This window comes from Elephas maximus, chromosome 6 (assembly GCF_024166365.1).
Source record: "Elephas maximus indicus isolate mEleMax1 chromosome 6, mEleMax1 primary haplotype, whole genome shotgun sequence".
Lineage (NCBI taxonomy): Eukaryota > Metazoa > Chordata > Mammalia > Proboscidea > Elephantidae > Elephas > Elephas maximus.
The window spans coordinates 16,329,292-16,356,998 of NC_064824.1; the positions used below are offsets into that span (position 1 = coordinate 16,329,292).

Below are 27,707 nucleotides of genomic sequence, written 5' to 3' on the forward strand. Positions count from 1 at the left end.
TTGATATAAACTGGCCTCTGAGCACCGCTTTTGCTGTGTGCCAAAGGTTCTGATAGGAAGTGTTTTCATTCTCATTGGATTCTCTGAATTTCTTTATTCCATCCTTAATGTCTTCTATAATCCAGTCTTTTTTGAGCAGGGTATTGTCGAGTTTCCAAGTGTTTGATTTCTTTTCCCTGCTTTTTCTGTTGTTGATTTCCACTTTTGTGGCTGTATGGTCAGAGAAGATGCTTTGTAATATTTCAGTGTTTTGGATTCTGCTAAGGCTTGTTTTATGACCTAATATGTGGTCTATTCTAGAGAATGTTCCAAGTGCACTAGAAAAGAAAGTATACTTGGTTGCTGTTGGGTGGAGTGTTCTGTATATGTCTATGAGGTCATGTTGGTTGATTGTGGCATTTAGATCTTTTGTGTCTTTACTGAGCTTCTTTCTGGATGTCCTGTCCTTCACCGAAAGTGGTGTGTTGAAGTCTCCTACTATTATTGTGGAGCTGTCTCTCTCACTTTTCAATGCTGATAGAGTTTGTTTTATGTATCTTGCAGCCCTGTCATTGGGTGCATAAATATTTAACATGGTTATATCTTCTTGGTATATTGTCCCTTTAATCATTGTATAGTATCCTTCCTTATCCTTTCTGATGGATTTTACTTGAAAGTCTATTTTGTCAGAAATTAATATTGCCACTCCTGCTCTTTTTTGATTGTTGTTTGCTTGATATATTTTTTTCCATCCTTTGAGTTTTAGTTTGTTTGTGTCTCTAAGTCTAAGGTGTGTCTCTTATAGGCAGCATGTAGGCGGATTTTGTTTTTTAATCCATTCTGCCACTCTCTGTCTCTTTATTGGTGCATTTAGTCCATTTACATTCAGGGTAATTATGGATAGGTATGACTCGATGGCACTGGGTTGGGTTATGAATTTAGTGCTATCAATCTGATGTCTTTTTTTGTGTGTTGACGGTTTCTTTTTCCCGCTTGATTTTATGTGCTGAGTAGATTTTCTTTATATGTTGTCCTTTCCTCATATTTGTTGTTGTTAATATTCTTTCTCTGAGTCTGTATATTTCCCTTGTATTTTATTTTGATGAGTAGGATAGCTTGTCACCTTTGTGGTTACCTTATTATATACCCCTAGTTTTCTAAATTTAACAATAACTTTTATTTCTTTGTATCGCCATATCTTCCTCTCTATATGGAAGGTGTATGATTACATTTCTTAAAAAAAAAAGTCCCTCTTTATTATTTTATTGTTGTCTTCTTTTATATAATAACATTGCCGTTACCCTGTGTTGGGCTTATTTATTTATTTGTTTTTTAATCTTGCTTTGTTTGTTTGGATTTCCCTGTCTGGGTTGACTTCTGGTTGCTCTGCCCAGTGTTCTAGTCTTGGGTTGGTACCTGATATTATTGATTTTCTAACCAAAGAACTCCCTTTAGTATTTCTTGTAGTTTTGGTTTAGTTTTTAAAAATTCCCTAAACTTGTGTTTATCTGGAAATGTCTTAATTTCACCTTCACATTTAAGAGACAGTTTTGTTGGATATGTGATTCTTGGCAGGCAATTTTTTTCCTTCAATTTTTTAAATATGTCATCCCATTGGCTTCTTGCCTTCATGGTTTCTGCTGAATAGTCCGAGCTTATTCTTATTGGCTCTCCTTTGTAGGTGACTTTTCATTTATCCATCGCTGCTCTTATAATTATCTCTTTATCTTTTGTTTTGGCAAGTTTGATTATAATATATCTTGGTGACTTTCTTTTAACATCTACCTTATGTGGAGTTTGATGAGCATCTTGGATAGATATCTTCTCATCTTTCAGAATATCAGGGAAGTTTTCTGCCAGCAAATCTTCAACAATTTTCTCTGTATTTTCTGTTATCCCTCCCGTTCTGGTACTCCAGTCACTCGTAGGTTATTTGTCTTGATAGAGTCCCACATGATTCTTAAGGTTTCTTCATTTTTTAAAATTCTTTTACCTGATTTTTCTTCAAATATATCAGTGCCAAGTGATTTATCTTCGAGTTCAGAAATTCTAGCTTCTACTTACTCAATTCTGCTCCTCTGACTTTCTATTGAGTTGTCTACTTCTGTAATTTTATTGTTAATGTGAATTTCTGATTGCTGTCTGTCTATGGATTTTTCCAGCTTATTAAAATTTCATTATGCTCCTGAATAATCTTTCTAATATCTTCAGTTGCTTTATCTGTGTGTTTCTTCGCTTGTTCTGCATATTGACTCGTTTCCTTCCTGATGTCTTGAAGGGTTCTGTATATTAAACTTGTGTATTCTGCATCTGGTAATTCCAGGAATGCACTTTCATCTAGAAGATCCCTGGATTCTTTGTTTCGAGAGTCTGCTGAGGTGATCATGGTCTGTTTTTTTATGTGACTTGATATTGAGTGTTGTCTCCGAGCCATTTCTAAGTTATTGTATTAGTTTATACTTGCTTACTGTGTCATAGCTGCTTGCTTTGTTTTGTTTTGGTATACCCCTATGGGTTGCTTGAGTGAGCTGGTGGAGCTAGCTTGATTATTTTTGCCTTTGGAGCTCTCGTGTCCTGTCCCCAGCTGGCTAGAGCTGTTATCAGGTATATCAGTCTAGGAATCCATTCAGTTTTCTTGTAGGAACTTAGCTCAGGTGTCCAGGTAGCTGATCATCAAGTGTGTGGTACAGGCTCTGTCCTACAGCCTTAGAGGGGCAGGGGTGGTTGGCGTATATACCGATATCTGATTGCAGCAGGGGGTCATGCTCTGAACAAGGCAGGGGGCTGAGAACTGACCCCCAAGTGTCTCTGAGGAAAACGCATCTCTGTTCCCTAGAATGTGCTGGTGGGTGGGTTCTGCAGAGGGACCATGGGCACCCAAATTTTTTGGTTGTAAGGACTGGGAAGTACCAGTTATCTTTGGACCCCTTTCACGGGTGGCTGGGTGACCTGAGTAGATCTATGAGCCCTTAGATCCCTGATGTGGGTATGTGAGGACCTTGTTTAATAGGCAAAGCAGTGTCAAATGTCAAACACCCACCTCTCCACTGCACAGCTGAAATGGTTGGAGTTTGTCAACAAGGGCCTATTCTCCCAAAATAGGCCCACACAGGTCCATGCAGAAGGGAAAGGTGCTCAAGGTCCACGGATAGTTTATGCCTGGATAGGAGCTGCTTCTGTCCTGAGATCCCCTGGTTAATGGAGCTAGGAAATTATCTTTTCCCCCCAGTTGCAAATTTTTTCCTTCCCCAAGGCCAGGAGGATGGCTCTTGGTGCTTCACAGGGCCTATCTCAGGCCCAGGGAATTTAGCCACTGAAGCCAGCTTGGGGTTGAGGGGGTGCAGTAAAATATACGCAAGTACTTAGCTTTTGCCGAGAGCGCCGTTCTCCTCAGGTTCCGGAGGTGTGAATAGGCTGTGTGGCTGGCTACTCCACCCTGAGGAAACTGCAGCCAAATGTTAGTACCAGCCCACTGCTGCTGCCGCTGCCTCTCTGGGGATGGTACCTGAGGGCTTCCCGCAATTTATTTCTGGTAACTCCTCTCCACTTCTGAAAGGTCTCTTCCTCCCCCTGCCCCTCAGTTTGTTGTCTAGCTTGCCTTTAACGCTCAGGGCTCCCAGCTTTTCACAAATATACTTGTTTCACTTGTTTTTTTGGGTCTTTGTTGTAAAGAGGGCTCGCCGGAAGCATCTGTCTATTCCGCCATCTTGGCTCTGCCTCCCAGCTTTCTGCTTTTAAAGAGCTCATGTGATTAGGCCAGCTCCCCTGGATAACCTCTTAATTTTTAGTTAGCTGTTTCATATAACCTCACTTAATCACAGGGGTAAAATCCACAATACTCACAGTCTGGGGTTTATGCAGGGTGTGCACACAAGGTGGTGGGAAATCTGGGGCCATCATGGAATCTGCCTTCCACACGCCCTTCATCAGTTCCAGGGAGAAGGGATTTGGTCTTGGCCCCATGACTAACTCCTGTCCAGAGACAGACCTCTGAAACAGAAGAATTTAGTTTGCAGTGTGAAGAGAGTGTCAGGAGAGCTGTCACTCCCTGGTTAGGAGAATCTAGGCAAGGCACTGCCTCTTCTAGGGGGCCCAGTTTGTAAATGGCTGAGTTGGGATTGACTAATAGGCGTGATTTAGAGCCAACTTTGACTGTTTGTTGGTGGCTGCTTGGGGTGCTCCACCAAGGCCTATGAGGTAAGCCTTGGCCTCAGTAGGAAAGAGTGTGGGGATTGATTAGTTATGCCTGTTGAGGACACTGGATGGGAAACTAAGATATTCCTGTCATTTTCTTATTGACCCTGGAATAAAGTATCTCTATGCCCTTCCAGTTCATTTATTCAACAGACATTTCCTGATGCCTGCCCTGTGCCAGCTATTAGCCTTTAGAAAACAAAATGGTGGGTGATTCATCGCCCAGGTGTGTACTCCTCTCATGGGTGGAGTAACAGGGCCTGAGACTGGAGTACAAGAGAATAAAAAAGAGGAAGGAGGAAAATCAACGTTCCTAATGCCTGCCCCATGCATGCTATTCTTGGTACCCAGAGCAAGTCTATTATCCCCACTTAGTAGATAAGAAACCCAAGGCTCAGAGAATTTAAACCATTTGCTTGGGATCACACAGCATGGCAGAAATATAAATAAAACTGTTGCCCCTTTAACAGTATTAAGCATTGGGATGTTGGGTTAGGGCACAGAAAGCAAGAGACAGCCCAACCCCCCCCCATCTCCATCACCTCCTGACTTGACAGACATTTACCCATTAACTGATGGGTCAGAGGGATTAGCCTGGTGGGTATTTACAACATATCAGGGAGGGAACACCACTTTTTACCTAGGAAGTTGATAGCAGAAGGGTCAGGAGATAGTTGCTCCTGGGTCTGCTTCTTAATTGTTTTTTAAATCCCCTGTACCTTGTGGAATAAACATGATTAACTCTGGGAGCATCTTCTGAACACTCATGGAGAGGAGCAGCCCAGAACAGCCCTATGGACAGCTCCTTTGATCAGAGGGTGTGATTTCCTCCCCTCACCTCCTGTCCAGGGCAGATAAGATGGAGGGAGTGTGGTGATGCTTAATTAACCCTGTAAGTCTTGCATGGGGCTGATTAGCATATAGATGAGAAAGGCTTTCAGAGCCATCTTGGGTGCCACCTCCTGTCTCTGTGCGGGGTGCTGGGAGCTCCCCGGCCAAGCCAGCCCCACATCATTCCTGTTCCTTGTGCTCTGAAAGAGGTCAGAGTGCCACCAGTCCCTGCGAGAGTGGGGCGACAGGAGGGACTTGGGTGTACCCTGCTGACCCAGGAAAAGGGCCTTGTGAGATTTTGAACACAAACATTTGGCCAGTGCTTAAGAACGATATTATCAGGGACTGTGGGGGCTTATTTTCTCCAGATCTGTCATTCAGGACCTTCTCTGGTTGGTTCTGCGCCAACCTGGGGTCTCTGTTCACCATCTTCCCTGTGGTGAGCACATTACTTGGAGGCAGGGATTCTTTAACCAGCAGTCTGGAAAGAGGACTCTCCCTGAGATGATTTTTCTGCAGACACCTCAGTTACTCTCCCCTCCCTTGGTGTGGTTGCTGTGTTCAAGGCCTGGGGAATTTAGTGGCTGCCATTCTGTAATTTCCTCTGGTGCCTCCGGTCTCATTCCCACCTCCTGACTAGGCCCTTGGCACTAAAATACTAGCCATTAATTTTGGTGGCAGTTTGAGGGTTTTAGCCAGGATGCTGGGCAAAATTGTTCCAACCAGTGGCAAACTATGCTGGGAGATTGAATGGTGGAGCCCCAGGCAGGGGGGCTGGGAGGTTGGATGATGGAGCCCCAGGCAAGGGTCCTGGGAGAGAGGACAGTGGAGCCCCAGGCAGGGGGGGCTGAGACGGAGGACAGTAGAGCCCCAGGCAGGGGGGCTGAGAGGGAGGACAGTGGAGCCCCAGCCAGGTGGACTGCGAGGGATGACGGTGCAGCCCCATGTGGGGTGGAGGGGTGGTGAGTAGGTGGTGGGAGGGCAGGTGGGTGGTGGATCAGGGACCCCAGGCAGGGTAGGTGCAAAACTGTCCAATGATCACACACTGACCTCATCACTTGTCCCTTCCCCATCCCATCTGTCCTTCCAGGCCTCTCCAGCTCTTCCCTTCCTCCCTTCCTTCTGACAGATCTGGGACTTCTGCCCACTTAGAGAATGTGGGGTTGGGGTTTTGAAAAAGAAACATTTGTGTAACAAATTCCAGGTCCAAATTCAAGCTTGGCTGAGTGTGTGCCCGTGTGTGTGTGTGTGTGTGTGTTTGTGTGTGTTTTCTACATCCCGAAGATCCCATGGGGAAGGTCGCTGGTGGCCTGGATGGTCCGTGCTGGAATCTTCCCAGATTTTAGGAGGGAAAGGAGCACTTCTCAAAGGACATACTGCAGGGCGGGGATTCTAACCCCCTCCCCCACTTTCTCCAGCCAATTTATCTCCCCCATCCTCCCTATCCCTCTACTGGCTCACTGTTGGCCTATCTCTTGCAAGAGTGTGGTATAGTGTTTGATTAGTAACAATCATAACATTGGCCCTGAGTTCCTCATCTGTAAAATGGAGATGGTGATACCCACCTTACAGACGCCACCTCCATCCTCACAAGAAGGACCCTGCAGGGCAGGACTGTACTCCATTTATAGTGAGGCTATTGGGGCTCAAAGGGGCCATGGCTGGACATAGAGCCTGGAGCGCCACACATATCTTCAGGACCCTGAGCCCCCTGCTCTCCTGAGCAGAGAGGAAGGGCCTGGCTCATGCAGGCCCTGTTAGGGTATGTGTGGGAGGGAAAGAGGGGTGTTCAAGGCAGAGCTTACAAGTGGCTAGAACATTTTTTACACTGAAATCTTTATTGAGATAATTGTAGATTCACAGTAAGTTGTAAGAAATAATAAAGATCCCTTGTACACTTCACCCGATTTTCCCCAAGGATAACATTTCACAAAACTATAGTTCTGCAAATATCACAACCGGCATACTGACATTGATACAGTCCTCTGATCTTATTCAGGTTTCCTCCAGTTTTACTTGTACTCATTTAATCTCTGTGTGTGTATGCTTGTATAATTTTTATCAACCGTGTAGGGTCATGTATCCACCAGCACAATAAAGATATTGAACAATTTTAATACCACAAAAGTCCCTCCTGTTGATGTTTTATAACCACATCTACCTCCTCCTGCTGAAACCCCTCAGAAGTCCCTCCTATCTCTAACCCTAGACAACCACTATTGTCTTCCATTTCTAAAATATTGTCATCTCAAAAATGTTATATAAATGAAACCATACAATCCGTAGCTGTTTGTGATAGGTTTTTTTTTTCTCTACTCAGAGTAATACCCTGGAGATTCATCCAAGTTGCTAAATGTATCAAGAACTTGTTCCTTTTTACTGCTTAATATGGCATGTTATGAATGTACCACAGTTTGTTTAACCATTCACCTGTTGAAGGACAAGTGGGCTAATTCTAGCTTTTGGATATTACAGATAAAGCTGTTATAAACATTCATGCACAGGTTTTTTTGTGATGTAAGTTTTCATTTCTCTGGGATAAATGCTCTAGAGTGAATTTACTGGGCCATATGGTAGTTGTATGTTTAGTTTTTTTTTTTTTTTTTTTAAGAGGTTGCCAAACTATTTTTCATAGTGGCTATATCATTTTACATTCCCACCAGCAATGTCTGAGTGATCCAGTTTCTCCAAATCCTCCCCAGCATTTGGTGTTGACACTATTTTTATTTTAGCAATTTTGATAGTTGTGTAGTGATATTTGGAGCCCTGATGATTCAGTGGTTAAGTGCTTCGCTGCTAACTGAGAGGTCAGTGGTTCAAACCTGCCAGTTGCTCCATGGGAGAAAGATGTGGCCGTCTGTTTCCGTAAAGATTTACAGCATTGGAAACCCCATGGGGCAGTTATACTCTGTTCTATAGGGTCATAATGAATTGGAATTGACAATGGGTTTTTTAGTGATATTGTCCACTACGTGTGTTAGTTTTTTGTACTGTGGTGGCTTGCATGTTGTTGTGATACTGGAAGCTTTGCCATTGGTATTTCAAACACCTGTAGGGCCACTCTTGGTGGACAGGTTTCAGTGGAGCTTCCAGACTAACACAGACTAGGAAGAAGGACCTGGCAGTCTATTTCTGAAAAATTGACCAGTTAAAAAACTCATGAATAGCAGTGGAACATTGTCTGATACAGTGCCAGAAGATGAGCCCCTCAGATTGGAAGGCACTCAAAATATGACTGGAGAAGAGCTGCCTTCTCAAAGTAGAGTCGACCTTAGTGATGTGGGTGGAGTCAAGCTTTCAGGACCTTCATTTGCTGATATAGGGCGACTCAAAATGAGAAGAAACAGCTGCAAACATCCATTAGTAATTGGAATGTGGAATGTACAAGGTATGAATCTAGGAAAATTGGAAGTCGTCAAAAACGAAATGGAATACATAAACATCAATATCCTATGCATTAGTGAGCTGAAATGAACTGGTATTGACCATTTTGAACGATACGATCCTATGGTCTACTACGCCAGGAATGACAAATTGAAGAATAACATCATGTTCATAGTCTAAAAGAACATTTCAAGACCTATCCTGAAGTACAATGCTGTCAGTGATAGGATGATATCCATACGCCTACAAAGAAGATGAGTTAATATGACTATTCAAATTTATGCACCAACTACTAATGCCAAAGATGAGGAAATTCAAGATTTTTACCAACTTTTGCAGTCTGAAATTGATTGAACATGTAATCAAGATGCACTGATAATTACTGGTGATTGGAATGCAAAAGTTGGAAAGGAAGGATTGATATTTAGAAAATATGGCCTTGCTGATAGAAATAACACCAGAGATCGCAAAACAGAATTTTGCAAGACCAACAACTTATTCATTGCAAATACCTTTTTTTAAAACAACATAAATGGTGATTATACACACGGACCTCATCGGATGGAAAACAAATCAAATCGACTACATCTGTGGAAAGAGAGGATGGAAACGCTCAGTATCATAAGTCAGAACAAGGCCAGAGGCCAAATGTTGAACAGAACATCAATTGCTTATATGCAAGTTCAAGTTGAAACTGAAGAAAATTAGAGAAAGTCCATGAGGGCCAAAATACAACCTTGAGTATATCCCACCTGAATTTAGAGACTATCTCAAGAATAGATTTGATGCATTGAACACTAATACCCAAAGACCAGATGAGTTGTGGAATGACATCAAGGACATAATAATACATGAAGAGTGCAAGAGTTCATTAAAAAAACAGGAAGGAAGAAAAGACCAAAATGGAATTCAGAAGAAACTCTGAAAGTTGTCCTTGAGTGTAGAGTAGCTAAAGTGAAGGGAGGAAATGATGAAATAAAATAGCTGAACAGAAGATTTCAAAGAGCAGCTGAAGAAGACAAAGTGAAATATTAAAAAAATCAAAAGGGAGGAACATGCTCAACATTTCTTGAGTTGAAAGAACTGAAGAAAAAATTCAAGCCTCGAGTTGCAATAGTGAAGGATTCTATGGGCAAAATATTGAATGATGCCAGAAGCACCAAAAGAAGATGGAAGGAATACACAGAGTCATTGTACCAAAAAGAACTGGCCAACGTTCAACCATTTCAGGAGGGAGCATGTGATCAAGAGCTGATGGCATTGAAGGAAGAAGTCCAAGCTGCACTGAGGGCATTGGCGAAAAACAAGGCTCTAGGAATTGATGAAATATCAATTGAGATGTTTCAACAAACGAATGCAGTGCTGAAGGTACTCTCTAGTCTATGCCAAGAAATTTGGAAAACAGCTACCTGGCCAACCTACTGGAAGAGGTCCATATTTGTGCCCATTTCAAAGAAAGGTGATCTAACAGAACGTGCAAATTATCAAACATTATCATTAATGTCACACACAAGTAAAATTTTGCTGACGATCATTCAAAATGGTTGAAGCAGTACATCGACAGGAAACTGATCAAAATTCAAGTCAGATATAGAAGAGGACAAGCAACGAGGGATGTCATTGCTGATATCTGATGGATCTTAGTTGGAAACAGAGAATTCCAGGAAGGTGTTTACCTGTGTTTTATTGACTATGCAAAGGCATTCAAAGATGTGGATTGTAACAAATTATGGATAACATTTCAAAGAATGGAAATTCCAGAACACTTAATTGTGCTCACGAGGAACCTATATAGATCAAAAGGCAGTCATTAGAAACAGAGCAAGAGGATACTGCATGGTTTAAAATCAAGAAAGGTGTGTATCGGGGTTGCATCCCTTCACCATGCTTATTCAATCTGTATGCTGAGCAAATAATCAGAGAAGCTGGACTATATGAACAAGAAGGTGGTATCAGGATGTACTACCTGATTTACAGACTCATTTACAACCTGCTCTATGCAGGTGACACAATCTTGCTTGCTGAAAGCTAAGAGGACTTGAAACACGAAGATCAAAGACTACAGCATTTAGTACGGATTACACCTCAACATAAAGAAAACAAAAATCTTCACAATTGGGCCAATAAACAACATCATGATACACGGAGAAAAGATTGAAGTTGTCAAGGATTTCATTCTACTTGGATCCACAATCAACGTCCACGGAAGCAGTAGTCAAGAAATCAAAAGACATATTGCATTGGGCAAATCGGCTGCAAAAAACATCTTGAAAGTGTTATGAAACAAAGACGTCACTTTGAGGACTAAGGTGCGCCTGACCCAAGCCATGATATTTTCAATTACCTCATGTGCATGGGAAAGCTGAACAATGAATAAGTGAAGACTGAAGAAGAATTCAAGCTTTTGAATTACAGTGTTGGTGAAGAAAGTTGTCTTGGAAGAAAACAGCCAGAGCCCTCCATGAAAGCGAGGATGGCAAGACTTCATCTCACATACCTTGGACATATTATCAGGAGGGACCAGCCCCTGGAGAAGGACATCATGCTTGGCAAAGTAGAGGGTCAGCAAAAAAAGAGGAAGATCTTCAAGTAGATGGGTTGACACAGTGGCTGCAACAATGGGCTCAAGCATAACAACAATTGTGATGATGGCACAGGGCCAGAGAGTTCTTTGTTCTGTTGTACATAGGGTCACTGTGTCTATGGCACCTAACAATGAGAAACGACAGTGATGTTGTGATTTTAATTTGCATTTTCCCGAATGGCTAATGGTGCTGAACTTCTTTTCATATGTTTATTTGCCACAGGTATTTAGTGAAATACCTGTGCATGTCTTTTACTCAGTTTCTAATCTGATTTTTTTATGTTTTTTTGCTGTTGAGTTTTGAGTTCTTTATGTATTCTAGATACTAGCCCTTTGTCAGATACGCAGTATGCAAATAGTTCTCCTAGTCTGTAGTTTATCCTTCACCCTCTTTATGTAGGTTTTCATGGAGCAAAAAATTTTAATTTTAATTAAGTCCAATTTATCATTTTTCCTGTTATGTATAATACTTTTGGTATCAAGTCTAAGAACTTGTGGCCTAGCCTTAGATCTCAAATATTTTCCCCTATGTTTTTTTCCTTAAGTTTTGTAGTGTTATGTTTTACATTTAAGTCTATAACTCATTTTGAGATAATTTTTGTATGAGGTGTAAAGTTTAGGTTGTGGTTCTTTTTTGTGCCTGTGGATGTCCAGTTGTTCCATCATCGTTTGTTGAAAAGGCTATCCTGCTTCCATTAAATTGGTTTTGCACTTTTGTCAAAAGTCACTTGGACGTATTTGTGTGGGTCTATTCTAGGATCTCTGTTTTGTTCCATTGGTCTATGTGTTTATCCTTCTGCCAATACCACATTCTTTTTATTACTGTAGCCTTAATATTGGGTAGAAAGATTCCTCAAACCTGATTCTTTTTTTCAAGATTGTCTAGCTATTCTAGTGCCTGTGCCTTGCTACATAAATTTTAAAGTAAGTTTGTTTATATCTCCAAAGAAACCTTGCTGGAATTTTTTGATGGGAATTACACTAAACTCATCCATCGGTTTGAGAAGAATCAACAATTTTATTATTTGGAGTCTTCCAATTCATGAACATGGAATGTTTCTCCATTTATTTAGGTATTCTTTGATTTCTTTCCTCAGCATTTTTTAATTTGCAGGACACTATACATGCATATGCTATACATGTTTTGTTAAGCGTATACCTAAGTATCTCATTTTCCTTAGAGTAATTATAAATGGTATTGTATTTTAAATTTTGGTTCCCGTATTTCATTAATATGTGGAAATGTGATTTTTGTGTGTTGATTTTGTATTCTGTGACATTGCTGAACTCATTATTTCTAAGAGTTGTTTTTTTAAAAAATATATTCCTTGGAATTTGCAATGTAGACCATCACGTCATCTGTAAATAGTTTTATCTGTTCCTTCTTGATCTACATGCATTTATTCCTTTTTCTTGCCTTATTACAGTGGCTACAACTTCCAGCACTACAGTGAATAAGAGTGGTGAGAATAGACATTCTTGTCTTATTCCTCATTTTAGGGGGGAAACATTCAGTCTTTCATTACTAAATGTAATGTTAGCTATAGGTTTTTAGTACATGTTCCTTATCAAATTGAAATAACTCTCTTCTATTCTCAGATTTCTGAGGTTTTTAAAATCATAAGTGGTTGTTAGATTTTGTCAGATGCTTTTTATGTCTCAGTTGATCGGTCTTATGATTTTTCTTCTTTAGTTTTTTGATATGGTGGATTGTATACATAGATTTTCACATGTTGACTATGTCTTGCATCTCGGTCATTGTTTATAATTCTTTTTATAAATTTTTGGCTTATATTTTGTTGAGAATTTTCACTCCTATCAGAGGTATCTTACTGAGCTTTCTCTTTGGTTTTGTTATCTCACAAATATGTATTTTTTGGCCTCATAAAATGAGTTGGAAAGTATTCCTTCCTCTTCTACTTTCTGGAAGAGATTGTGTAAAACTGATGCTAATTCTTTAAATGTTTGGTAGAACTTTTCAGTAAAACCATCTTAGCCTGAAGATTTCTCTTTTTGGGTGAGGTTGTGAATTCAATTTCTTTGATGATTACGGAGATGTTCAGAGTATCTATTTTGTCTTGGTTCAGTTTTGATGATTTATGATTTTCAATGAATTGGTCCATTTCTTCTAAGTTGTAGAATTTATGAGCATGAAGTTGCTTACAGAAATCTGTTATCTTTTTAAGGGTAAAGAGTCTGTAGTGAAATTGGTAATTCGTGTCTTCTCTTTGTTTTTGTCAGTCTTGAGAAGGTTAGCAGTTTCATTGATTTTTTCCGAAGACCCAGTTTTTTTTTTTTTGTTGCTGTTTCACCAATTTTCTCTATTATTTTTCTGCTTTAAATTTCATCTCTTTATTATTTTTTTCCTTGTGCTTGCTTTGGGTTTATTTTGGTCTTTTTTTTTCTTTTTCTAGTTTCTTGGGGTAGGAACTTAGGCTATTGATTTTAGGTTTTTTGCCCTTTCTAGTGTAAGGAGTTAGGGCTATACATTTTTTTTTGTCAGCAATGCTTTAGCTGCATCTCACAAATTATTTATTTATTTATTGAGTTCTATGTATTTTTAAAGTCTCATTTGAGCCTTCTTCTTTGATCTGTGAGTTATTTAGAGGTATTGTTTAATTTTCATGTGTTTAGAGTCTTTCCTCTTGTTTTTAGCTGTTGATTTCTAGTTTGATTTCATTTAAATTCTTTTGGATTTGTCGAATTTGTTTTACGGACAAGGATTTGGTCTGACTTCGTGAATGTTCCATGTATGCTTATAAAAACATGTATTATGTGGTTGTTGGGTGGAGTGTTGTATATACGACAATTAGGTTTTGTTAGTTTATTGTGTCGCCCAGACCTTTTATATCCTTGTTGATTTTCAGTCTAGTAGTTCTATTAATTGTTTAGAGGGTGATGCTGAAGTCCCCAACTATAATTGTGACTTTGTCTACTTCTCCTTTTAGCTCTATAACTTTTTACTTCGTGTATTTTAAGGCTCTGTTTTTTGATGTGTACATGTTTAGGATTGTGATACCTTCCTGGTGGTATAATCCTTCTATAATTATGTAATGTCTCTCTTCATTCCTAGCAATTTTTTTTATCTGAAGTCTACTTTACCTGAGATTAATATTGCTACTCTGGCTTTTTTGGGATAATGTTTGCGTGCTATACCCTTTTCCATCCTTTTACTTTCAACCTACACACTGCGTTAAATTTGAGGTGAGTTTCTTGTAAGGAGCATATAATTGGTTGTATTTTTCTAATCCGCTTTGCCAATTTCTGTCTTTTCTTTCATATGTTTAGATCATTTATTTTTAAGGTAATATCGATACATTAGAGCTTAAGTCTGGCATTTTATTATTTGTTGCCTCTGGTTCTCACTCCCCTGTTTTATTGTTCTTACCTTCCTGCAGATTATCTGAACTCTTTTTAGGATTCCATCTTGATTTATTTACAGTGTTTTTGAGTGTATCTCTTTTTTTAGTGCTTTTAGTTCTTGCTGGTATAGTAATATACGTTTGCGATTTATAAAAACAGGCTACTGGTATCGACATTTTATGATTTTGAATGAAGTGTGGAAACCTCACTTTCATTTAGGTCCCTTTATCTTTTGTTGAAGAGCCCTGGTGTGCAGTGGTTTAGTGCTTGGCTGCTAACCAAAAGGTCAGCAGTTTACCCACCAGTTGCTCCAAGGGAAAAAGATGTGGCAGTCTGCTTCTGTGAAGATTACAGCCTTGAAAACACTACGGGGTAGCTCTACTCTGTCCTACAGGGTCACTAACAGTCAGAATTGACTCCACGGCAATGGTTTTGGTTTTGGTTTATCTTCCCCACCTTAAATATCATTTTCTTGCATATAAGATGGTTTTATAATTTTTGTTTCTATCATCATATTTGATTTATAAAACTAATGAGGAAGAGGACAATCTATTATATGTACCCGTATTTCTGCTCTTTTTGTTGTTCCTTCCACTTTCCTGATGCCTCAAAACTCCTTTTTAAAATAATTTCTTTCCTGTTTGAATAATGCCCTTTTGCTAATCATCAAGGGTTGGTCTGTTAGCAAAAAAATTCTTTTAGTTTGTTTTCATTTAAAAATGTTTTTATTTCCATTTCACTCCTGAAGGCTAGTTTTGCTGGATATAGAATTCATGGTTGATTGTTCTTTCAGCACTTGAAAAGTATTGTACCACTTCCTTGTAAACTTCATAGTTTCAGATGAGAATTCAACTATTATTTGAATTGGTGTTCCCATATAGGTAGTGTGTCATTTCTCTCTGAATGCTTTCAAGATACTTGTCTTTACTTTTCAAAAGTTTGATTAAAATGTGTCTTGGTGTGGAATTCTTTGGGTTTATCCTGTTTGGGTTCTGCTCAACTTCTTGGATCTTTAGGTCTGTGTCTTTTGCCAAATTTTGCAAGTGTTTAGACATTATTTCTTGAAATATTTGTTTAGACCCACTGTTTTTCTCTGATACTTCAATGATTGGATTTTTTTTTTTTTTTTGATTGTCCTACAAGTCCCCATGGTTAAGTTCATTTTATTTGTTTAGCCTGTTTTTTTCTCTATTGTCCAGACTGGGTGAATTCTATTATTCTGTCCTCAAGTTCAGTGATCCCATCCTCTATCATCTCCACTCTACTATTAAGCCCATCCAGTAAGGTTATTTTACTTGTTATTTTATTTTCAGCTATATAATTTCCATTTTGTTCTCTTTATAACTTCTGTTTGTATTTTTCAATTTGTTTCAAGAAAATTTGTAATTGTCAAGCTTTTTTAAAAAAAATCATTTCTGCTTTAAAATCCTTGTCAGGTAATTCTAAGATCTGATCATCTTGGTGTCGGTGTTAATTGATTGTCTTTTCTCACTTAGTATGATGGATTTTTTTTTTTATTGTACCCTGGACATTTTATCTATTATATTAGGAGACTCTGGGTCCTATACAAACCTTCTATTTTAGCAGGCAGTCAACCTATTTAGGTTTAACATGTGTGTCTTTGTCTATTTTGTTAGCTGTGGTTCCAATGACAGTTTAATTTTAAGAGGCTTTGTGGTCATCTTGGTTTCTCTGGTGCTACTGAGGTCCTTGCTCATGCTATATGAGGGGGTGGAAGAACTTCCTCAGTCATGGCCACCGGGTGTTTCTTGGTGGGGGAGGAGTGTGGTAGTATCACTTTACTTGTAGCCCCCAGATGTCTAGTGCCTCTGAGTAGGAAAAAAGAGTCTTGGGCCCATGGCAACAAAATGAATCCCCACACTGGATCACTAGCTGGATCCCTCACTCACCTGCCCCAGTGTTCCTGGTTGGGGGAGGGGAGCCTTAGTTCTGTGGGATGAAGAGCCTTCCTGGGCCATGATACCTGCTGTAGCTAAGTCTCTCCTGCTGGCTATGCTGACCATCTGCTTTGGTATCTTTCAGTTTAAAAGGAAAGTCTTAGGCTCAGCAGGGAAGGAGAGTCCCTCCTCCAGCTGCTTATTTCTGGCAGTGCTCTTGATCCAGCCACCTTGCTGGGATATAACGCTCCAAGGGAGAAGTAAGTCTACGTGAACTGCCTTCTGTTGCTATATTTGGGTCTGAAAATTCAGTGTCTTCCAGGGGGAGGGGTCTTCCTCTGTTGAGTGGGGGGATGCAAGATGCCCTGCTGCTGTGCTGTTCCTGGAGCTCTGGAGCCTCAAACAAGCTTCTTTCTTTTTACCTCCTTCCAGAGTTCTCATTTGGTTGTCTCTTTTACCACTTCCATGAACTTAGTGGGGAGGAGCAAGGGAAGTTTGGTCTATACCATCCTGTCTAGACCAGAAGTCAGTAGCCAAAATTTCATTTGAAAAGTTTCAGGAAGATCCCCGCTTTGCCCCAGGATATTTCCTCACCTTATGGAACTCTGGGTGCCTGAAATAAAAATATCTCTATTAAAATCCCTCACCTTTTCCCCAGTCCTGTCTTCCTTGGGCTCTGTCACAAATATGCATAAGACCGGGCATTAAGAATAAAAGGCCAAGGGAGTGACTGAGAATTCAAAGGAGACAGTTTTACTCCTAGCTGTGTTACCAATTATGTAGCTTTGAGAAACTAATTCCCTTCTCAACACTGGGCCTCGGTTTCTTGCTCTGTAAACTGTAATGAGTGGATTGAGGTTGAACACGGTGACCTTGAAGGCCTTCCCATGATGATGTCCTGTGCCACCCATGTGTTGCCTGTGTGGGTGATGCTGTGTTGTGCCTCTGGCCAAGAATGGTGCTTTTCACAGGTTGTGCAAGCCCAGCGAGCAGGGATGAGGGGCTGGAGAGTGAAGCAGGCCAGAAGGATGCCTTATTGAGTGGGCAGCCACTGAGCAACCATTCACTTGATTGATTCCAGGGCCTCTGAGAAGCTATACACCCTTGACCTTAGGACTATCCCTCAGGGTCCTGAGGAAGGTCCTGAGGGGAAGAGAAGAATGGAGAAAGAATTTGTCCACTGGTAACAATGCCGTTGGGTAAAATTGTGTCCCATGGGGCCCATGTGCCCTCCAGGTTGCGTACATGTGCATGCACTTGTGTATGTGTGTGTGTAGATGCCACTGGGATTCCCAGGGGTGTCAGTAGGTGTCTTAGGTTGGTTTCTCTACAGAAACAAAACCAGTGAAATATATATATATATATATATATATATATATATATATATATATATATATATGGCTTACTTGGTTTTAGAGGCTGACAGGTCCCAAGTCCATGGGTCAGACCTCAGGCTGCAGGCTTCTCCTGACTCATGTAGCTGCAGGGGCTGAAAAACCCAAGTTCGACAGGTCAGATGGCAGGCTACTGTTTCACGGGCTGTGAAGGCTGATGAATCCAAGATCAGTAGGCAAGATAGCTCACTGCTGGCTCACAGGGTATGGAGGCCAACTAATCCCAAGATTGGTAGGTAATACAGCAGGCCACCGGCTCAAGTCCCAAGAGCCTGGAGGTCAGATAATGACAAGCCAGATGCAGGATCCAGAGCAAGTGAGTGAGCTTTGCCAGAATGTTCATATATGTACATTGAATGCAGGCCATGCCCCCGAAGAAACTCCCCTCACAACTGAATGGCTGATTACGTCAGATCACATCATGGAGGATGACTACATCATTACATAACTTCCAATTTACATCAGTACATAACTGCCAAACCACTGAGAATCATGGCCCAGCCAAGGTGAAACAACCTTAGCCATCACAATAGGGAAGTGAAGGATGATAGGGGCAAGTGGGGACAGGGGCAGGGGGTGGCAGGCACTTCATTTTGGCCTGTGTGAAGTTGGTCAGAGACCACACACAGCAGGAGTACGAGGCAGGTGAGGCTGAGGAGATATGAGGTAGTGCCTTCAGTGTCAGTGGTACTCATTCATTGATTCATTCATTTATTGATTCAGCTGACTATATGCAAAGCATCATACCATATATATGTGACTTAATTACTATTTGTCTGCTTCTTCAACATATAGGCACATATGACCCTATATTACTGAATAAGATCCACCTGAGAAACTGGCTCCTAGCCCTGAGGATAGTAGAGGCAGATCTCACTGGCTCCTGTAACCCACGGTGTGATGCTCTCTGTGCCATTGTGTCCTTGACATGTTCCTGGTGGATGACAGATATTTCCCAGTTGCAGGAGCTCTAGCAGTCCCGTTCATTTGCAGCAGTTCCACCCAGTTCTGTAGAGGTCTTCCAGTGCAGTGCAGCCAGTGTGCGTTTTGTGTCGTCTGCTTCCCGCTGTGCCATGAGTGGCCCAGGCAGGGACTTGACTGGTTCTGCTCTGTCATTGCACCATGACAGCTGCTTTGCGAATATTTGCTGGATGAATTATCTTTCGTACTGGAAGAATCATCTGAAATGTCACGGCTAGCATGTTGCTTTTGTGGGGTTTCGACACTGTTCCCAAGAGGCCCTGGGCTGTGGGATGATTGCTGAGGTGAGGACCAGCGTGGGCGGGTGATGGAACAGTTGGAGAGAAATTCTGGAGTCAAAAGGGATGGCGTTTGCTGGATAATAGCTCCAGTCTGTAGGAAGTCAAGGAAAATCATTTTTCTGGCTCGCCTTTTTCTCTTTTTTCTTCTGGCAAATGGCAGCAATCCAGGCTGTGGTTCCAATTAGGACATATGGTAGGATTAAGAATCTTCCACTGTGCATGGCCAGCCAAGTTCAGGATGGAGAGGGTGGGAAGTTTTCCTTGATGACAATAATGCCAGCAGCTGTTGTCTCCTGAGCACATACTGGATGTCAGGCTGTGACCTGCACAATCTCATTCCATCCCCACAATGCCATGGAAGGTAGATACCATTGCCCAAGGTTACAGGCTGGAAGACTATGCTGGACAGCACACAACTGTGAGGGCAAGCTGGGCTGGGAGCAGAGGCCAGACCTTCTTGATTCCCCTCACTAGGCTGAGTCCCAGAGTTTGGCCTGGGTGCTGGGCCAAGGGCCCGGGGCAGGTTTTGAAAGTAGGGGTCGCTGACGATCACCTTCAAGAGTGTTTCCTTCTGGGGTGGGTTTGTAAATTCCTTTGTTCATGTGGGAGGTACATCCTGTGTTGTCTCCATCAGACTGAACTAGACCAGCCAGGGGGGCCATGCAGAGTGGTGGGTCCTCCCTCACAGTGAGGAGGAGAGAAAGGGGAGGAAGTCACCCACTGGTTCCCATATGTAGGGCTATAGAGAGGTCAAGAAGGAAGGCTAATGCCCACGGAGTCAAAATTGGCAGATGGGGTGGGCCAGGCCCCTTGGGAGAGTCAGGGAGCTTGGTGTCAGCCTGGCCCCAGGTAGGCCTGCATTCTGGGCCTTCCCAGACCCTCGGTATAGTTACACCACTGGGGGCAGAATCCTTGCCTCATGCTGTCCAGGTCTTGGAGCTGTGAAGTTCCACTGGAGGTAGAATTTGAGATTTCCATGCTTGGGCCTGCAGAGACTGTATATAGCACCTACCATGTACTTGAAGCCATGTGAGACTCTTGAGGGTGGAGAGGGAGGTGGAGACCAGGAAGACATCAGGTACATGCCCCCCTGACCTCGCCCAGGAGGTCTGGGGCAGGAGTCTTCCCTGCTTGACGTGTGGCCTCAGACAGATCCCTCCTCTTCTCAAACTTCTGTCTCTTCGTCAGAAAATGAGGGGCTTGAAGTAGATGATTCCTGTAACATGTGGGTCACCAACCCCAGGCATTTGGTGGCTGGAAGGCACTTTGAGGACTGAGGCTGGTTAGTGGGGTCCAGGGTGGCTCAGTACCCAGGCCATTGTGGACGGGGCAGGTGCACAGGCCCCGGGGACTGGGGGCCACATGCATTCCTAGGTCTTCCAATTTTTCAAGGGAGGCCAGAAATCTAGATTTTGTATGGTGTCTCCTGGTTTTCAGACATGGAAAACTTATTTAAAAACACGGTAGGGGCTAAACAAGCCCCCTTTGCAGCTGAGTGTGCGGTAGGTGCCACTCTGTGCCTCTGGTGCTAGTGGGTTCAAGTCCACGAGGGGGTAAAGGGATCGGTGTGTCCTGGTGACAACACCTCCCCAATCTGTGGGCTCCATCTGTCTCATCTTCTGCTGCTTCCCAGTGCCCAGCACAGGCCTGGCTTTTGGTAGATTATCAGTTCATAATTTTCAAGGAAACAAATCCTCTTCATACATCCTCCACAGTTCTGTCCTTAAGGTGTCCAGTTTTGTGTTTGGGTGTGTTTTTGTGTATAAGCATGTGTGAGAGTATGTGAGTGTGATTGTGTGGGTGAGTGTGCATGTGAGAGAGAGCGTGTTGGTGTATGAGAGCATGAGGTTTGGGGGGTAGGTGTATGAGAGAGAGTGTGGGTGTGGGTGTATGAGGGAGACAGTGTGTATGTATGAGTGTATGTGAGACTGTATGTGTGGTGTGTATGGTTGTATAAGAGAGAGTGTGCGTGTGTGGGTGTTTGACAGTGTGGGTGTATGAGAGAGAGTGTGTGTGGGTGTACGAGCGTGAGTGTGGGGGTATGTATATGAGAGACAGAGAGTGTGGGGGGGGTGTATGAGAGAGAGAATGTGTATGTGGGTGTATGAGAGTGTGTGTGTGTGTGTGTGTGTGTATGGCTACATGAGAGAGAGTATGTGTGGATGTATGAGAGTTTTTTTGTGTGTGTGGGTGGGTATATAAGAGAGAGAGTGTGTGTGGGCGTGGATGTATGAGTGTGTGTGTGTGTGTGTGTGTGGTGGGTATGTGTACGAGAGTGTGTTTGTGTGTGGTGGGTAGGTGTATGAGAGAGTATGTGTGTGCCTGTGGGCGTAGGTATATGACAGAGCGTGTGCATAAGAGCATGCCTGAGTGTGAATGAGTGTTTTTGCCAAATACTCCTCTCAGAGTCTGGGGCTATTTTGCAAGCTGAGCACCTTTGTTCCAATCCTCATCACACAGGGCACCTGCCTGTGTGCTGACAAGAACATAATTATTCCCAGGCTGTTGATTCCTTCAACTCCTCTCTAAAATGTTTTCCTACAACGAAAGGGACTAAGCCCTTTTCCCCCCATCTCTGGGAGTCAGGCCCTCCCTTCCCCCTGGCCTCCCAGCCTTCTCTGCACTGGGTGGGGGTGGGTGAGTGTAAATGCAGAAAATAGTAAGAAGCTCCCCTCGGGGCCTGTGTGGCAACCTGGGTGTGATATCCCTTGAGAGGTAGCTTCACCTTATTTCTACATGGGAGTGGGAGAGATTGGAGATGAAAAACCCTAATCTGTGGGCCAGTGTGGTGTGCTGGAGCAGAGGAGTCAGATGGGCCCAGCTGCTGGGCCCCAGGCTGGGGTGGGAGCTTCTGTGGATGCTAATTAGGCCACATGACACTGTATCCTGGATAATGGGGCAGGCACACTATCCTCTCCAATTCTGGGCCTTTCCTTGCCAGCTTCCTCTTCAGGATGGATCGTTCCTCCCACTGAGAGGTGGGATCCATGCCTCTTCCCTAGGTGTGGGTGCACTCTGACTGCCTTGACCTAGGACATGGTGGGAGTGATGCTCTATCTGTTTCTGGGCCCAGCACTTCGGTGACCATAGCTCCCACTTTCTGACCCTGGGCCACTGCTCCTGGAGCCTGTGCTGTCATGTGACAAATCCAATTACTCTGTGGAAAGGCCCTGAGACCTCAAGGGAGAGGGGGCCCAGCTGCTCCCATCAAGGCACCAGGCAGGTGAATGAGCCGTTGTGGACCCTCAAACCAGCTGAACAGCCAGCTGGTCACCATGGAGGGACCCCATCAACACCCTGCAAGTCCTGCTGGAAATCTGGACCACAAAATAATGAGAAATAGTAAGATGGTTTTGTCGGAAGCCACCAAATCTTGGGATGGTTTGCAAAGCAGCAATAGATAAGCAGAGTAATCAGTTCCTTTAGTATTTCCCAAATGGTAATGTGTTATGCTTGGTGAAAGGTTAGTATCATGCTTCTTCAAGCTGGAAAAGAACAGCATCAGCAAAATGTGGCAATTAAAAAAAAAATAAAGCCCAAACCACAATGAGACACAGGGCTGGCTCATTCATTTGGATTCAGTTCTAATGATGATGACTTATTTTTCCCCTGTTAGCAACATCACTGGTAACTAAAGTTAGCCTTGGCTCTAAATCAATGTGTTATTTAGAGCCCAGAGCAGGCAGTGAGCTGTCTGATGATTTATTACAGGATTTCTGGGGATCTGGCTGGGCTTGGTGCCAACCCCCTTGGCTGCCTCCTGGGTGGCAGTGAAAGCAGCCTATGGACTGCCTGGTGGCCAGCAGACCACATGTGTGCACAGAAGCCTCCAGGAGGCTTTCTGCCATTCCTGGGATCTCCCTGGTCCAGGGAGACAAGTTCACCAGTGCTTGGTGCTACACAGGCTGCTCACAGCCATACCCCTGGGGCAGCACCTGTCTGCACAGGCCTGCACCCTCAGTGGCCATACTCACACACCCCTCTATTTACCACCATTCTTTCCCTAGGATCTCAGAGAGGAGGACATGCAGACCACCCCAAGCTTGACCCTATTCCCTATTCCCCTATTCCTCTCCCCAAGATGGTGCTCACATGCCTCACTTTCCTCTACCTCAAAACCGTTTACTTCAGTGTTGTGTCTCTGCTGTTTGTGACTTCCTTATTGTGAGATCGTGAGGTTCTACAACTGCGACAGCCAGCAGTGACACTTCAGCTGTGTCTTTGGTGCCCCCCATGTCTTAATTAGCTACTGCAACCATAACAGAAGTACCACAGGAGGGTGGCTTTAAAGGACAGAAATTGATTTCCTTACAGTTTAGGAGGATAGAAATCCAGATTGGAGCCTCAGCTGTGTCACCTCCTTCTTTGAGCCTCTCTCCTAGTTTCTGGTGTCTTCTGGACATGCTTGGTATTCTTTGGTGTTCCTTGGGTCTGTCTCTCCCTGTGTGTGTCTCTGTGCCTAACCTGGTCTTCTGATAACTCGGAAGGGGTTAGGTTTAGGTTATCAACTTGGGTGTGACCTAATAAACATAACAGGATCACATCCACAGGTATAGGGGCCAGGACTTCAATTCAGTCCCTTACATCTCACCCTGTGTTTCATGCATAAGGAAAAAACCCCAGGTGAGACAACGCAAGCTCCAAATAGAAGCTCATTAGTAACTAACAGCTTATCTATAAGCTTTTCTGACTACGCACAGCCTGATCCATTGCAAAGTCACTCACACCAGGTGCCCCATGTCACAGTTTACTGCCCTCATGGTGTGAGTGGATGCCTAGTGGGTCCTGGGAGCTGGGGCTGAGGCAGAAGGTAGGGCCACGAGGAGGCCCCACAGGCCAAGGGGCTCTTTGCAGGCTAGTGTGACCACAGCTACAGAAAAGGGAGCATGTGAGGATGAAGAAAGTACCAATAAGGGTTAGGAATGGGGAAGCCAAGCCTTTTTAGTCCCATGATGGAGTCTTAGGTCACTATAGGGTTGCAATGAGTTGGACTCAACTCGACGGCAACAGTTTTGGAGCAAGGAGGCAGCAAGCCCTGCCCAAGGCCAAGGGAAGAAAAGAGAAGCCAGGTATAGGTGGAAGAAGCAGGCCTTGAGCCCCCTGGGCAGCCCCTGCAGTATTCCTGGAGTGCACGGATATGCTGTCTCTCAAAGAGTGTTTACTGGGCAGGATGATTTTTAGGAAATGCCCTGTGGACCTACGCATGTGAGCGGGAGGGAGAAAAGCAGAAGCAGGCTGGGGAGAAAGTGAGCTGCCATGCAGGCCTGACTGTAGCCTCCGCCAACCCCACAGAGAGTTCTGGAGCCAGAATGGCCTTCAGAAGTGTCCTGCGTGGGCCGACATGCCTGGGCCTTTCCACTCTTCCCTCTGGATCTGGGTTATCTTGGGAAGTGTGTGGCCTTGGGCCAGCTGAGACAGATTCTAAAGTGGCTGACAGTGCTCCCAGGCTGGGGCATGGAGGGGGAGCAGGAGGCGTACCCGCATACCGCTCTCGTGTGTGATGAGCAGCTCAGTGACTGCACATCAGTGATGTTGCCATCAGAGTTCAGTGAAGGAATTCCTCTGAGTACCATTTGGAGCAAAGACACTGGTTGGTGTCTGGGTGCACTCTGGGTGGGGTTCGGGCAGGAATCACAAGCCTGAGACCCAATGCGCCTGAGTCCCAAATGGGGACAGCCAGGACACTGTACTGTTGAGGTGCCTCCATCCTAGCTTGGCCCACCCCGGGTGTCTCCGGCTGTTGACACGTTCTTCTTCCTGTCTGGGCCATGCTTCTCTCATCTCTGTGGCTGCCACCCTGGCCAGGCCCTGGCTCAATTGCATGAGTAAGCCTGGAGTGGAGCAGAGGTGGGCCATGGGGAGGGTGGGTGGGGAAACTGGCCAAGGGACAGGCAGGCCCAGTGCCCAGGGTCAGAGGTCATATAGCAAGCAGTCTACTCCACGTGAGCTAGGCTTCGGAGGTGGGTGAGGGCAGCACTGATGAAAGGGGTTGGGGTAGGGCTCTGGCTGGGGCCCCTGTGAGGATGGAGGATAGGCCTGGGAAGGTACATATGGGGTAGGGGGAGGAAGCTGGTTTATCTTGAATGGAGACACAGGGGGAGACAGCAGGCATAGAGAGCAGTAGAGTGGTCATGTAACGGGGACTGGAATCTTGTTTCTCCAATGGTTGCCCCGTCTCTGTGCCCACTTACCCATGTGTGTGCTGCCCCTGGACTATACAACATCTGGCCCCAGGACCATGAATTCGAGTCCTCCCAGTTTCCTCAGACTTCAAGGAGCAGCCATGTGCTCAGTGTGCACTTGGGCTTCCTGTCTTTGCTCCACCTGCTCTTGCAGGCCTGCCCCCACCCACCACCCATCCCCATGCGCCATGGTTCTGGGGACCCCGGGGCGTGTCTAACAGAGGCTGGACAAGGTCTGGCAGCCCTTGTCTGACGTCTGCTCCCTCCACTTGGGCTCTAGCCCTCCCTGGGGCTGGTGCACCCAGGCCTCAGGGGCTTGCCCATGTGCGGTGTCTGCTCTCTGCAGAGCAGGTGTGGGTGTTGCCTGGGCTCACTGTCTCAGAGCTGTGAGGTCCGCTGGTCTGCTGCCTTGTCTGGCCCTGCCCTGCCACTGGCACAAGAAAATGCTTATGATACACCATTAAGGACAAAAGACAGCTGCAAATCAGATCCTATGCTTGCAGTTTTGTACGGTAAGCAAAGAAATTATGTGCAGAAAAAGGACCAGGAGGAAATATATCAATATGGGAACATGAGTTTATGAGATTTTCCTTCTCTAATATTTTATATTTTGTACCATGAATGAAATTTATTTAAAAAAGAAAATGAATTGCTATTACCTGTATGTATGAGGTAGGTGTCAATGACTCCACCCATCTGCCCTTCCCACAAACACACCTCTATCATGGCCCAGAGTGAGCCTGCACTGGGCACACGGTTCCTGTCCCTCAGGAGCTCACTGTCTAACGGGCAGCCAACCAGGCACTCCAGGGGGCAAAGGGGAGCGGGGTGAGGTTGGGGAGCATGGCGGGGGGGCATGCCCTGGCCTGGGGTACAGAGGAAGTGGCTCCAGAAAAACTTGGATCTAGGATCAAGCCAAAGAAGTGGGAGGCCAGGAGGAGGCTTTATGTGGCTTCCTAGAGTGGAGGCCGAGGCCTGGGTCCCCATGTACCCTGCTCTCTAGTTCTCTGAGGGAAGTGCTGTGAGCTGCTGGCTAAGCTGGCCTCTCTCACTGGGTAGGCCAACTGGGTCAGCAAGGGGCAAGTAAAAACTTCTGTGTGCCTCTACTCTCTTACCTGTCACTAAGGTGATGACCTCCCCAGGGTCCTCGGGGTAAAGCATGGTCACACCATTATGGTGGTGGCAGCTCTGAGCATGTCAGTGAGTGGGGTGGGCTGTGGGGTCCCTCCATGCTCTCCTTCGGTGTGTTGGACAGGAAGAGCTGCAGGGAAGAGCAGGCCTAGGGCCAGGGCTCAGGGGTCCTGTCTGAGGGCAGGCCTGGGTGTTGCTCAAGCCCAACACTGTTCAGTAAATGAGCAAAGGAATGAAAGATAAACAGTACGTGATGGTCTTGGCCACGTGAGGTGATCAGTGTGACCTGGGGATGATCACAGTGCTGCAGGGCCCCTGTGCATTCCTGCGCTCCATCAGGAAGGGCCCTAGGCTGCCCCTGGGCGTGGCAACTGGGTCCTGGTGGGGCCCTGCATGTGTGGATAAAGCCACAGGACCAGCAGTGAACACTGGTGGTAATTCTTGCCCCCTCCCCCGCCAACTTGTGTGCACTTCTAGGATCCTGGGACTTCCAAGTCTCCTGAGTCAGTCTTTTCTGTCTGGCAGTGTGGCCGTTCCTTTCCTGCTCTGGTTTCCCTCTGCAGCAGCCTCCCTGGTGAAGCTGCCTGGTGCTAGTGTCCTTGCCCAGGTGCAGGGCACACCTGGGGAGGGGGGGCTCCTGTCTGTGCAGCAGGAGTGGTGCTCCAGCCATAAGGGCTCAGAGCTGCGTGCTCGGGCCACAGGCCTGCATAGCCCCGACAGGCTCTCACCTCCCTCTACATGGGGCTCACCTGGTCTGAGGGCAGCACCTCAACAGGCAGCAGCCTTGTCACAGGCCTTTGAAGGGGGTTGGCTTGGGCAGGGTCTGGATGGTAGTCAGGGCAGTCTGCCAGTATCTTCAGCTCTCTCTCTGTCTGGCAGGTGGTGGGAGAACTCATGGCTTCCTGGTGGCTGGAGGGGCCCAGCAGCTGGCTCTGGCTCAATCATAAGCCATGGTGGTTAGGGTGGCCTGTAGCCCAGGACACCTAATTTCTGACGTGAAGCCCTTCAGAGCTTTTTTTTCCCTCTTCCAGTGATCAGCACAATTCCAGATGGTGCTCTAACCTGGGTCTTGGAAGGAGGGCGGCGCAGCTTTCCCGGGGCATACACAGCAACACAGCCTCTGTTCCGTGAGTACCCAAACATGGGTGTTGGCTGCCTCCACTGAGATAGCCTGAACCCCTTCTCTTTACCGAAGGGACACTGAGGCCCAGCAGGGGCAGGGCGGGGCCTCAGTAGGCACTCGGTAGGCACGCAGTAGGCACACAGTAGGCAATGCTGGCCTCTGCTTTGCTGAATCATGTGCAGATGCTTCCAAAGCTTAACAGAGATGATGGTCTGACTTTGTGGGGAGGGAGATTTTTTGCTGAGCACTTGTTTTAAGAGTTAGCCTGAGCCCAGGAAAGGGCCGGTATACCTACAATTATGCCTGTGTGTGTGTGTGTGTGTGTGTGTGTGTGTGTAGGGTGGGTTTCCTGCAGGAGGGGAGCAGGTGAGCCTGGGGCCCT

General features: G+C 44.8%; 1 long non-coding RNA gene across 1 annotated transcript in view; it reads left to right on the forward strand.

Moving 5' to 3' along the window:
- LOC126078536 (uncharacterized) overlaps positions 1-27,333 on the forward strand; it is a 90,747-nt gene extending 63,414 nt beyond the window's left edge. Inside the window, exon 4 of the long non-coding RNA XR_007518071.1 lies at positions 27,234-27,333. This is a non-coding gene — a long non-coding RNA (uncharacterized LOC126078536). The remainder of the gene's footprint in view (positions 1-27,233) is intronic.
- The last annotated feature ends 374 nt before the right edge of the window (positions 27,334-27,707 follow it).